Below are 13,351 nucleotides of genomic sequence, written 5' to 3'. Positions count from 1 at the left end.
AAGACATGGAGAGTGCCAGATATTTTGAAAGCTTGTTGCTCCTGGACCTGCTGGGAAGCTGGGAATATTAGGGTTGGTAATGGCTAGTTTTTGAGGCGCTGACCATCCCAGCAGGAGTAGTTAACACCTCACACGCTGCTGCCCGGGAGTTGGCAAAACCAGCAGTAGCAGTGAGGCCAGCTTTCCAGCAGTCTGGCATAGCCAGAGGGAGCACTGGACCACAGCCATTTCGTAGATCCCAGCAACCTGCTGTCTCAAGCAACTTGGCCTCTGCCTAGAAAGACTCCTGCTTCTGATTGAGGGAAGTGAAAACATATGCTAACGTTTCTTCTGCTTTATCAGTTGTCTCTCAGTTTGCCTGGTGCTTGTAATTAACCTACTGGAAATTTCTACTTTATTTGCTATTGTTTTATGTTCATATATTACATGTGTTCTCTCAAGTACCTGATATATGCAATATTTAATGTAAAGAGTTAATGACAGGCCTAGCCAAGAAAGATTTATTACATATAACAAAATATAATTATTAGAAGTTTTATTGCCATGTGAACAAAATGTATATATGTAGGAGAAAAACACTGCAAAACCAACTGCTTGATGAACCAGAGAGATTATTTCCTTTGTTTAAATATATTGCTTCTGCTCCTAAAGGCTACAGATTGCAGAAAACCATGCAATCACATTCCTTTTTCTAGATAGGGTTTAGGAAAGCATAGAACATTTAAAAAAACAGTATCAATATTGCATGTATAAAAATGAGCAGTTGCACATCTAAATGAGCGTGTAATTGTAATTGCACATGATTTTAGTTTTGTAGTGGATGGCACTTAATAGGAAAGTAATGGCTTTGTGCTGAAATGAAAGGACTCCTGGGTCAGCCTGAGGGCAGACTTGTAGTTGCAAGTTTAAAAAGCCATTTTTCTGGTGTGATTTGTTATTCAGTTGTACAGTCAAATGTAATCATTCTATTTGCAAGTGTAATTGTAATTTATTTAGCAGCACTTTTTTGGGAGACGCTTTTTTTTTTTTTAAGGCACTTTCAAAGCAGTTTCATGACATTATTTCCAATGTTACATGCTTTATTAACCAGTCAACAGAACAAACACCAAGAGACAAGAGCATGTAAATATATATGTGTACACAGAGAGTATTTTTATTGTACATTTGTGAAGTGGCTCCTACAGCTAAACTAGTGACTTGTCCTGAGGCAGCAGCACAGGGGAAGAATGCAAAAGCTTTTTTACCCCCTGGCTGTTCCTGAAGTTGAGCTATGCACTGTATTGGTGCTGTGCCATCAATACATTTAAGAATTCAGGTTCATCATGAGTATTACTCTTGTTCTTTTTGACTGGGGAACTGTTGAATTAAAGTGGGAAACTATTGCTGTATTTACTGATTACCACATGTAAATATAAAGAGGTTTGTTCAGCATATAATACTATGCACATTAATATATGCAAACATATTTTCTTCACATACAAAACTTTAATTTCTGTAAACTGTCATGCTTCTCTTGGATTAGGATTTTTGTCTTTAAAGTTAATTTTCTAGGATCATTAATTTTAACATATTCTCAACATTTTTCTGCAATATTTCTGATTTCTGTGAATGTGGAGAAAAATCTTGACAACATGGATCAAAGGCACCATACAAATACCAAAAAAATCCCCAGATGGTAAATGAAACAAATTTTATAACTAAATATATAAAAGACATCTCAAAATTAAGCATTCATTATCAGGGAGGTGGACAGCCTTGCTCATGTCTCACCACTGAGAGATGGCAGTACTGAATTGCAGAGGTTAGTTACCACATCTAAACTGAACAGAGCATTCAGGCTGTGTGACCTGAATATTCCCAGTAGCTGCAGACACCAAACATCAAAATTTCAACTGACCTTATTTTGTAGGCTCTGAAAAGCCACCTGCACGTCCTGCTTCCTGAAGGGGATTTCAGAAGCTACTGGCAGGAGGATTAAAAGGCAGAAATGCTGATGGAACCTGTAGGCTCTCTATGTCACAGAGGTTTTTCCTAGGCAGCAGGGTCTGCTCTTACTGCCTGCACCAGCACAGGGGCTGCATGCTTCTCAGAGTTGCCCTTTTGGTTTTGATACACAAAACTGTTCCTCTGTTGAGGGAACTGGCGTGTGGAGGGCTCATCTCATGCAGAGCTTCATTTTGCCATGATTGCCTCGGATAGTGGAAAAAGATGCCATGGGACAGTTGATCTGCAGAGAAGGAAAATTGCCAGACTGCAACAAACAGCTTGATGAACTAACTCTGTATATGAAGGTGGGTATTAAAAAGTATCAAAATAGCTGCTACTTGCTTATTTCTTTGCATTATCAAAAGCATAAGAGAAAGAAGATAAGAAAGATTTATGGTCTTGCACAAATCAATCAATAAGAATTATCCACATCTAATATTATTCAGAACAACAAAGTTTTATAATCTATGTATACATACACTTATTAGTAGATGATTATTTTTTTTAACTATATATATTTCTTTTGTATGTTTTTATGTATGCACAGGGACAGACTCTTGCATTTAATAGTTGATAATATCCTGGAAGAGCTCAATTTGCTGTGGGAGACTGGAATTCTGAAGTTGTGGCTTAATGAATTTAGTGCAAGTTTTGTACTTTTTTCCTGGGTTTGGCCCATAATTTCACCAAATATTTGTATAGATTCCTTTCTCTGAATTCTCACCTGTGATACAGCTATCATAGCTGAATTACAAGACCTAAAAATCTTTATATATACTGGAGTTATTCTCTGAATCTGAACATTCAAGAGAAATCAGCTTATGCACCAATAGAATGCAAAATTTTGCCTTCAGGTATTTCAGCCATAGGAACTGGGTTTACTTGTTATGCTGACGGAGATTGTTGTCATAGCTTTTAGTACGAGGAGTATATGTAGCCTCTAATGACTAAGGCACTGCTACCTGTAGATTCAGACTAAAAAATCAGCATGACTCCGCAAATGGCACCAAAACCTGTGCTGATAAATAAAGACACGGTACAATGGGAATAGAACAGCCAGAACCAAGTGTGTGACAGGAAAAAAAAAAACACAAAGCTTGGAATGTGACACAAGGAAACACATATTAGCTGTGCAAAAGAGTAGTGATTATGAAAATTGCACACATTAAAACTATGCATTCATGCTTTTCTGGATGGAGATAATAATCTGTTTATATCACAGCTGTGGGGAAAGACGGTCATCAGAATTGTTGACAATTTTAGTTTACATGCCAAATAGGAAATATGATTTGAAGATAGTAACACCGTTATGTGTTCAGATGTGTGTATATACATGTAAGGGTAGGAATTACCTAAGTGAAAATTAATCTTTGTAAATAAGTCCATTGTCATGCACCCCAGGAAAGCAGAGTTGCTTTGTCACCCTGAAATAGATTATTGTAAAATTGGAGTGGAAAAACTCTGATCTCATTTAGCTTTTTCTAAATGTGAGGTATGGCTGATTTATAAGGAATCAAAATCAAGTTTCTTACTTATATTGCTACTTAAATTTTAAATTACTTACAAGGGAAAGAGATTAATATTTCTACAGCTTTTAAGTTTGTATCTATCTTAAGTCAGTTCACTGTTCTGTGTCAGTTCACTGTTCTGGTGGGAGTGTATATCTAATATCTTGTAAAGATGAACTGTCAAGACAGCAGTCAGTATAAACTCAGCGCATATTGATCTTTCTGCATTATGTCATACATCGCCTCTATTTCTGTGTTCTATATGTGTGTGTCTCAGGGTTTTAAAAGCTTTGTCCAGTAAATGGGCTTTCCAGCCCTTTCTGCCTTCACACCTCTATGTATACTAAAGGACAGATAACACTTTGTGTAATATCCAGCAGATGTTATAATCATGGAAAAGGACAGGGGAAACTGTTGTACCTCTTTGCAGTTAACACATCCCATTCTGTCTGGAAGCAGGCAGGGGACGAGCCTTAGTCTTGTCCTGAAATAATCTGGAGCATACACCTACCTATGGCAGAGATAATCTCGAATGCAGAAAATAGTTTAGCACTGGAAGTTCTGTCTGTTGACTTAGTGGCATGCCTTTTCTCTCCAGAAACAGCAGTTTGATAGAGGTAGGTGAATTAACTCCTGTCTGGGCAGGGACTCCTTGCAATAGAAACTAACTGCCAGAAGCAGGAAGGCCCTGGCAAGTGAATTCTTGCACTGGGGTGCACTAAGGGAATATGAATGCATTAAGAGGATTGTCTTGGCATTGCCTACAGGAGATTACCCTGCTAAAAGATGCCAGAAACTGTACAGTTTATGCTCCAGAGCACTCTTCATTTACTCACTCTCAGTTATCTAAGCTTGCCACTCCATTGTAGCAATGGACCCATCAAATTTGGCTGTTTTCATAATAGAGACAGCAGGTTGTTCCATCCAAGAAGATGTTTTTTCTCACCTGCATGCTCTATATTTTATCCTGTCATTTACTGTGTGCTAATTAAACAGTGACAAAGGTAGGGAAAAGCAAAGGTCACCATACAGCAAATGAGAATAAGGAGCTAAACAGAAACAAAAGAATTGCTGCTGTCATTAACCAAACAGAGCATTAATCAAAAAAAGAAAAAACATAGTATCTAGAATCATAGAATCATAGAGTGGTTTGGGTTGGGAAGGACCTTAAAATCATCTCATTCTAACCCCCGGACATAGGCAGGGACAAAAATCCTATTCTGGACCAGAAGCCCTACAACCATGCCAGGAATTAAAATCAGGCTGATTTTTTTGAATACGCAAAAGTCTCTTTTTCAGTATATGAAGTGGAATAAAGAATTTCACTGCCAGCAGAATTAACAGGAGACATCTTTGATGTTCTTGAGAATAAGCACAGAGTGTGGCCTCTTTACTGGCAAAAATTGGAGGATTGTCAATTCATCTTGCTAAAAATAAAAAGGAAACATAAAGAAATCAGATCAAGTTCTCATTTCTCTGTAGGAAATACTATTTGTTAATCATTGAGCATATGTTTACAGAGACTTTTGGTCCCACAAGGTAGTTACAGGTATTCCTTTGTTTTAATATATAAATCTTATTCTTTAGGGCTTTATAAGTATTACATTAATAATATCTCATGGCCTGGAACAAATTTATAGCAGTACATCTTCTCTCTCTATTTTATATTATTCTACCATGGCTTATATTACAAGTTTTTAAAAAAGTATTTTGGGATAAATATTTTTACAGGGAGCGTTAACCTGGATTTCATGTTTCTCATACAAGTCTAGTGGAAGACACTTGGAGGGGAAAAAAAGTCCCTATTTATATAGAATGTAGCAAAAAAAAAATGACAGTATTTCTCAAAGGTTGCAACCATAAAAAAGATTTTTAGACAAGTATTTCACTTTTCATGTTTTTAAATACCACTGCGAATTAAAACCAAGTTTTATAAGAAACCTGAAATTTTCTGGGATAGTCTTTTTAATAATATGTTAACTGTACTTTGAACAACAAATATAACCCATTTCCAGATTTGTTTAGCTTTTAATCTACCGTTTTTAATTAAGCACAAAAGCATTTAGGAAGTTGAGATTTTAGAGGGAGTCTTCACATTCTTCACAGACGTCTGTCACTAGATCAGTTCTGATGAGAAATCAACAGGTGAGCTGCTGTGACCCTCTCTCCACCCTAAAAAACTAGGGGTAGACACATGTATTTGGGAAGTTAAACACAGATGTTACTATCCCATACTGATCATTAAGCATGGGCTGCCTTGCCTCAGGAATTTGTTTTTCAGCCTGATCTCACTGCTGCAAAGCGACTTACAAGGATTCCAGTGGTATCCGTCTCTTATCAGCAACACCTTTTTTTTGCAGGATAAGTAGATCCTAATTTTTGATGTCTTGAATCCAAGCAAAGTTAGCAATATGGCCATTGTTAAAACTATTATAGATAGCTGTACTAAACAGAAGAAGTTATGTCACTCTAGTCAAAGAGTATCAAAGAAATGGTTATATTTGTCAGAGCATATATGCCTTATTGATTTAGGAAAGATTGTAGGCTTAGAAGAATGACAGGGATTCCATAAATAATAATGAAATAGGAAATTTAGGGTTCAGTCAGCTCACACCAATGCCTTCCTTCAAGCCAAGTTTAGGATCTGCTGTTAACTTGAAAATACCCTTCAAGCCTTCTAGCTCATCCAGCCTCTGTGCTTACAAGTGTGAAACTAAAAGCAGATAATCCTAGTAGAAAAGTAAATTAAAATTCACAAATATAAACATTTGAATTGTAAATGTTACCGTTTTCCTCTGCCTACTCTTGGTATTAGCAACAGTCCAATACACTTAAAGCCGTATTAAAAGTACATGGGCTGTTTTGGGTGTAACAAGATTATAAATTCTGCCTTTTCTGTCAGTGCTAGAAGTTCTTGCTCCTGTCACTGTACTGATGGCTGGCTGCCCCTGCAGCCAAGAGACTTCTCTGGTGGAGCGAAGGGCAGTGTCACTCCTAACACAGTATCGTGCTGGCGGTGCGTGACAGGAATATTGCTTTTCCCGCAGGCAGTGAAGCATGGCATTGGGCTCTGCACACTCTTGACCTGCACTGTCTTCTTAATGCTGAAAGCATAGGAAAATTCAATAGTTTGGAAAAGCCTGAATTAGAGGAGGCAATAATATTCTTTCTGTAATTCATCAGGTAAGAAACTATGGAAAGCTTTCATTTACTCTCTTCCAAAATGAGATATATCCCAAGCTTTCAGTTAGGATTTCTTAAAAAAATAAAAAATAATTAAAAAAAAAGAAAAAAGAAAAATCAAACAAATTGCACTAGATTTTTGTTTTAAACCAGAAGGGCTGCTAGTTTTGGACTTTTTTATATTTAACAGATAATGTTTTTTGCTTTTTACCTTAAAATAAAGATGAAGGAAAAAAAAGGTTTCTTCTCTCTAGTTTTTCCTTTGCTAATCTGGAAAAAGCATTATTGTTAAGGTTCCTGCCTCAAATGTAATACCAGAACTATACAGTGTCTTAACGACTACACCATTTCTGCTTTTGCAAAGTAAATTATAGTGTATTTGTACATTTGAGGTTTTATTATCAATAACAGCTGCTACTTTATGTTTTCCAAAATTGGAGAGAAAACCCCATTTGTAAGGTTGTGTCTTCTTTTCACTGCTAACAGCCAGAAAGGTATTTATTTGCTGCAAGCCTGCCTGTCCATGAAGTCTGTTGCATATAACCTCTGATACTGGTGACCCTTTAAACAAAATTGGAAGTATTTTGAATAGAAATGGAGATTAAAGTGATTTTTCAGGAAACCTTCAGCATCTGTTCACCAATATGTAAATGAGGCCACTTTAGTGTTTTTTCTAATTGCAATAAAATTCATGCATTTGGGGACAGTTCTAGTGATAGGGATGTGTGACAGTAGGCACAAAGCGATGCTGACAGTGATTGAGTGTTTCATCAGCCTTGTCAGGCTGGTAAAGAGGGCTGATGGCATACAAATTTAGAGATTAATGCTTAACAACAGTGAGGAACTCTTTTGTGTGTGTGCAAGCCATATCTCTGAGGAAAGTCTAAACTATTTCATACAAGGATCTGATTCTTTATTTTGTATTGTGCATGTATTTTTAACAATTTTGTTTAGCTCCATTAGCTTCCTAGTGTCCAGGTTAGACAATCTAAATATAACAACAAATGCAGTAGCTTTGCATGTGACACTTATTTATAATTTAAATGCAGCAATTAAGATTGCTATTGTAGTTCTTTTTCTTAGTTGTTTTGGTCCTTGGGGTTGGCTTTAACTGAAGTTCATATTGGCTCCCCTTTTCCTGGGACATGCAGGATATCTCTGGGTGCTGTTAGGCTAGGGCACTTCTGCCAGGAACTCCAAGGTCCCTAGGTCACATCAGACAGTGCTGGTGGAGGAAACTCTGGGGATCAGAAGTGTGCTCATAATCTCAGAGGGAAATCACAGAATGGCTTGGGTTGGAAGGGACCTGAAAGCTCATCCAGTTCCAACCCCTTGCCATGAGTAGGACACCTCCCAGCAGAGCAGGTTGATCAAAACCCAACCTGGTCTTGAACACTGACAGGGATGAGGCAGCCACAGCTTCTCTGGGCAACCTGTGCCAGTGTCTCACCACTCTCACAGTGAAGAATTTCTTCCTGATAGCTAATCTAAATTAACTGTTTTAGGTTAAAGCCTTGTCCTATCCCTAATGCAGAATTTAATGTTCTTAAGAAATTATTAGGCATTTCTTCCTCACTTCCCATAGTGCAATTTCTTCTACCCTGTACTTTGATCTAACAGATTATTTTCTCTGCCTGTTTCGCATCACTGTCTCCTTTTAGGATGCTTCTTGACACCCTGTGTTTTTTTTGGTTTTTCCTTCTGTCATATTGCCCAGTTGCCAATGAAGAAGTCCTTTTCTTTCTTCAGGTATAGGAGATGCAGGAAAGCCATGTGTATTTCCTGCGCCTCCAGAATGAAGGTACCAATTTGACTAGTTCAGAGGAAACAGACACCCAGTATAAAATAGATGTTTTGAGATTTTTAGCTGACTACTACTAGCAAACATCTACAGAGAACACATAGGTGAAATTTTTCTAAGTCAGCTGCATTTCAGCTCACTTTTGCAGGAGAGTTGGAAACATGCCTGACACAATTCCAACTGATTCTGCCAAACCACTCCAAAGCATAGGGCAGGGATAGCTGGAATTTTCTGACTATATGGTTTTATTCAAGCATAAGAAATTAAACTATTTTCCCCTGCTTTCATTCCTGGAACACCAGTACTATTTGAACTAAAAGTGCAGAGAGAATATGCCCGAGATAGACACCTGGGATGGAAAATTTTTATCTAAAAGGTTAATGTTTGACATTATAAGCATCAACAGAAATGAAACAATCAAAGCTCAGAGGATGGAAATGATAGGCTAGTTAAATTTATTTTTTTTAAAGCACTTTTTCTAGTTTGCTGACCTTTCCATCGAAATAACAATAGTGTGCATTTATGTTAAAATGAACATAAATTACTGTTTTCTTACTCCTAAATAAGAAAGGTACACTGACTAGAAATAGCACTGTTGGCTTTTTCAGCCCTCTCTTGAACTGACTGGAGTTAGCCGAGTACTTTGGGATGAGAGAAAAAATAAAGTAATCAGAGAATGCCAGTTTGTCAAACTCAGATTTCTGAAGGGAAAACTCCTGCAGAGATTGCATTTTATGCAGCCAGAAGACCCTTATGAAAGCCTGCTTGCTCTCTGTTGGCTCTTCAGATGGGTGTTTGGGGTTCCTTGCCACACAGCCTGCTCAGGGTGAGGGGCTCCAAGCTTGCAGAGCTTCTTGGGAGGTGTATTATACCTTTCAAATTGGTGTTCAATAGAAATAAATCCTGTATGAAAAATTACTTTCTTCAAGGTGCTTTGTATTTTATCTGAAATTGATAGAAACTACGTGCAGTGTATTTTAATGGTATCCCTTATATAGTCAAGTATTCAAAGTATTTCAAGTTTTCTCTGAGAAAATGGTAAATAGCATAAGCAGTAGTATCAGTTACAGACAGAAAACTGAAAATATCTGCAGAAAAAGATGATAATTACATTACAAAAATACCAAGGACCCAAAATCCTCCAGTAATAGTACATAGACAACATTTTGGAGGTAAATAATCTAAAAAACAAATTCTCTGCCACTTTCTATTTAGACAACACCACTAGTTTTTTTAAACAAATTGAAAGTACAACAGGAAAGCTGTATCATACATGGGTAAAAGACTTCATTAAGTAACAGTGAAAGTTTAATGAAGCTGCTTTGGAAATACCAGAAATTCAGTCTGGTCTTTCTGTGAAGGTAATATGCTGTGTGTCATCTGGCCTGGCCTCATGAGCCTGCTGGTAACTTTTTCTCACACAGTTTAACTCCAGTCAGTCTTGAAATTTGTATCAACCACATTGTTTTCCCTAAGAAATACTGCAAGAGAAACAAGCAGCACGGCCTCAGCTATGTTTTTCTAACCTCAGCCTCTTTGTCCCTCCCCCAGTTTGTTTTTAAACATTAAGCAACACACTTAAATTTTAGTAAGCTGGAATGGTAACCGTGTCATTACAAATTGATATAAAGCTATGCAAAAGAGCTAGTATTAAATCTATGTTGAAATAAATCGTTGTTTCTCCATTATGAGACACACTGTTATTGGATAAAACAATAATAAACAACTGTCTTCTTGACCCCATACATATCATTAGGATTTATTTTTTAGCTGTTTTTATCTGTTCTTAAACCCATTTGATAATTGTTTTACCAAGTTATTGCAATGACATACAGCTTGTCACCTGGATCAGCAATTTCCAATCCATAATCTGCCATAGCTGTTACTTTTGTTGACAAGATATAACACGCTTCTTGCTCATAACTGTTAAAAAAGAACCATAAAAATCAATTGAGCGTTGATGTCTTTTTTTTTCTTCCCAAAAGCAGCCAACAGTGAATGCCTACAGACAAGAGTACAAAAGCAGAAACAATAATACAGGGATACCTCCCTGGTAGACTTCTCCAGATTCCAGTGAAGTGTAATATGACGAGTTGTTGGCTAATCAGGCTAACAAGTAGCTTTATTGTTCAAAAATAAAAGCCCTTTTGTGGTTAAAGATTTAGGAAACTGAGCCTGGATATTCTTCTCTTGTTGGCTCAAATAACCATAGCAAAATCTTGCAAATAACTTCAATGGCATCAGGTTCCTTCCCCCCCCATCTGTTTCATGACCTCCATCATCTTGTTCTTCACATTCATGCAATCTGCTGCTCATCAGCTGTACCAATAAAATCACTGGAAGAAATCTGAATGAAGGAGGCACTTCTAAGGTTATTTTCAAGCAGACTCCCCTCCACCCCCCCCAGTGATGGTGCACAGTGTAGCCACTCACACTCCCCTGGGGTACAGCTCTGCTGCTGACGACAGTATAGGGATGGACATAAGCAGAAGGCTGAGAAATGGGGACAACTTAATCTAACTACTGAGGCAAATGTGGCTTGTAACTCCATTATAAAGAAAATAAACTTCGGTATGATGGGAGATAGAGTCCAGCTTTTGAACATTACACATTATATTAAATGTTATTAGAATTTTCTATTGGAAGTGATAGTAATTTCTCCAACACTGATCTATTTCTCCACATCAGATTTTTTGAAAGGGAAAGCTCAGTCCCCAGCACTGTAAATCAGAATCACACATCAGAAGGAAAAAAAGAAAGCAAGCAGCATGGGTAAATGCGCTTGCTCTCAGTTCCTATCATCTAGGAGTAAAATAAATGAAATAAACTGCACCCTATAAAAATATTAAGTATTTCCAAATAGTTGGCATATATTTCTACCCTGGATTTAGAGAAGGCTGAGGCTCTTAATGACTTCTTTGCCTCAGTCTTCACTGGCAAATGCTCTGACCAAACCACCCAAGTCTTGGAAGGCAGATGCAGGGACTGTGAGAATGAAGACCCTGGGCCCACTGTCAGAGAGGATCTGGTTTGAGACCATCTTAAGAACCTGAACGTGCACAAGTCCACGGGCCCCGATGAAATCCATCCGTGGGTCCTGAAGGAGCTGGCAAATGAAGTTGCGAAGCCGCTGTCCATATTTGAAAAACCATGGCAGTCAGGTGAAGCTCCCAACAACTGGAAAAAGGGAAATATAACCCCCATTTTCAAGAAGGGGAAAATGGATGACCCAGGGAACTACAGACCAGTCAGTTTCACCTCTGTGCCTGTCAAAATCTTGGGGCAGATTCTCCTGGAAGGCATGCTAAGGCACATGAAAAACAACAAGGTGCTTGGTGACAGCCAGCATGGCTTCACTAAGGGGAAATCCTGCCTGACCAATTTGGTGGTTCTTCTATGATTCACTACATCCTCCCAGTTTGACACTCACTATCTTTGAATAATTTCACCAATGTGTTTCTCAAGCTTGCTTGGAAGAACATTTCACGCATCTTTAGAGGGCATATTGCATTCAGTGCAGAATTACTGTCAGAAAAGGCCAATTATCTAACATGACAAACCATCCCTGCTACTACTCGCCCATTTATTTATTCAAGTCTTTACAGTTAGTTACAGGGATTGTTTTTAGCCCTTGATATTAAGCTCCTGCCCCAGCTTTCCCTCTGTTTGTAAAGGCATACTCTGTGTGAAAGACTAGGAAAACAGCAGATATTGCTCATCATTCATTTATCAGCAATAACCACTAACGGCATGACAGTTGCTTCAGTATCTTCTCCAAGATGGTATCTTCTCACTTCATGGTGAATTGCTTATCAGGCTGATTCAAAACCTAAGCTTCTTTCAACATGCTACTCATGAGATCAAGATCTCCTGATAGTCTAATTTCAGAAACACTACCCTCTAGTCTTTGTTTTTTAAAGACAACAGATCAGCATGTATGATGGGTACAAACAAAACCAGTAACAGACCCAGCAGCAGGCTTGCAATTAAAAAAAAACAACAAAACAACAAAAAAACCCAACTGAAAACAAACCAACCACTCCCTCAGTTTAAGGCCTGAAGTGTTTCCTAGACAACACCACTCAGTTTGTAAGAAAACTCTTTTAATGGGAAGGAGAGTAGGGAAGGGGGAAGATAAAACTTGAAAGTGCAGAAGCCTTTCACTGTGAATTCCAATCTACCGCTAACACAAAAATAATACATTGAGGAATAGTCTATTAAAAGTCAGTGGAAGAAACGAGTTCAGTAAAAAGGTCAGTATGCACAGGATTATTTTATTGTTTTTAACTTAGCTTAGATAAGTTTAACAGACTGAGATGTAGTTCAACAGAGATCATGACTCTGCAAACAAGCCTGTTTCACAAGTAGCCAGATCCAATTGAGTTTATAGAGATCCTTTCAGATTGTGCCATTAATTTTCTTACATTGTTAAAATGGTTCTTATGTCCCCCAAAATGTTTGAAACGCAGTGACACAATAAATGTAACTTTATAGAAATAACTACATTTCACTTTGCAAAAGGAAGTAGTAGCAAGTATCGTCCTATTATCCAAACAAAAATACTTTGCCCAGGTATCTTCCCTTCTGCTCAAAAAATTTAAGGAGAAAACATAAGATAGGAAATCAAGTACAGCTTAACACTGGGGGGGGGCAGGGAGAGGAAGTACAAATTCCTTTGATTCTTTAATATAATATTATGCCTAAGCTCCCCCTGCCCTTGTTTCAAAAGCAGTAGATGACTTTTTGTACAGCTGCAGCCTACTTTATTTCAGTATGTGGAGGGCAGGCAGCGTTTTGAAATACAAGACACCTGGAAAGAGCATTCAAAGGTTTAAGATGCAAATGACCACAGCAAAGCCCTACAGCAAAAGGA

The sequence above is a fragment of the Pezoporus occidentalis genome, unplaced genomic scaffold, assembly GCF_034315485.1.
Source record: "Pezoporus occidentalis ecotype Australia unplaced genomic scaffold, CSIRO_AGI_Poc_V1 ctg87, whole genome shotgun sequence".
Lineage (NCBI taxonomy): Eukaryota > Metazoa > Chordata > Aves > Psittaciformes > Psittacidae > Pezoporus > Pezoporus occidentalis.
Note: the sequence above shows the minus strand (reverse complement) of the source record.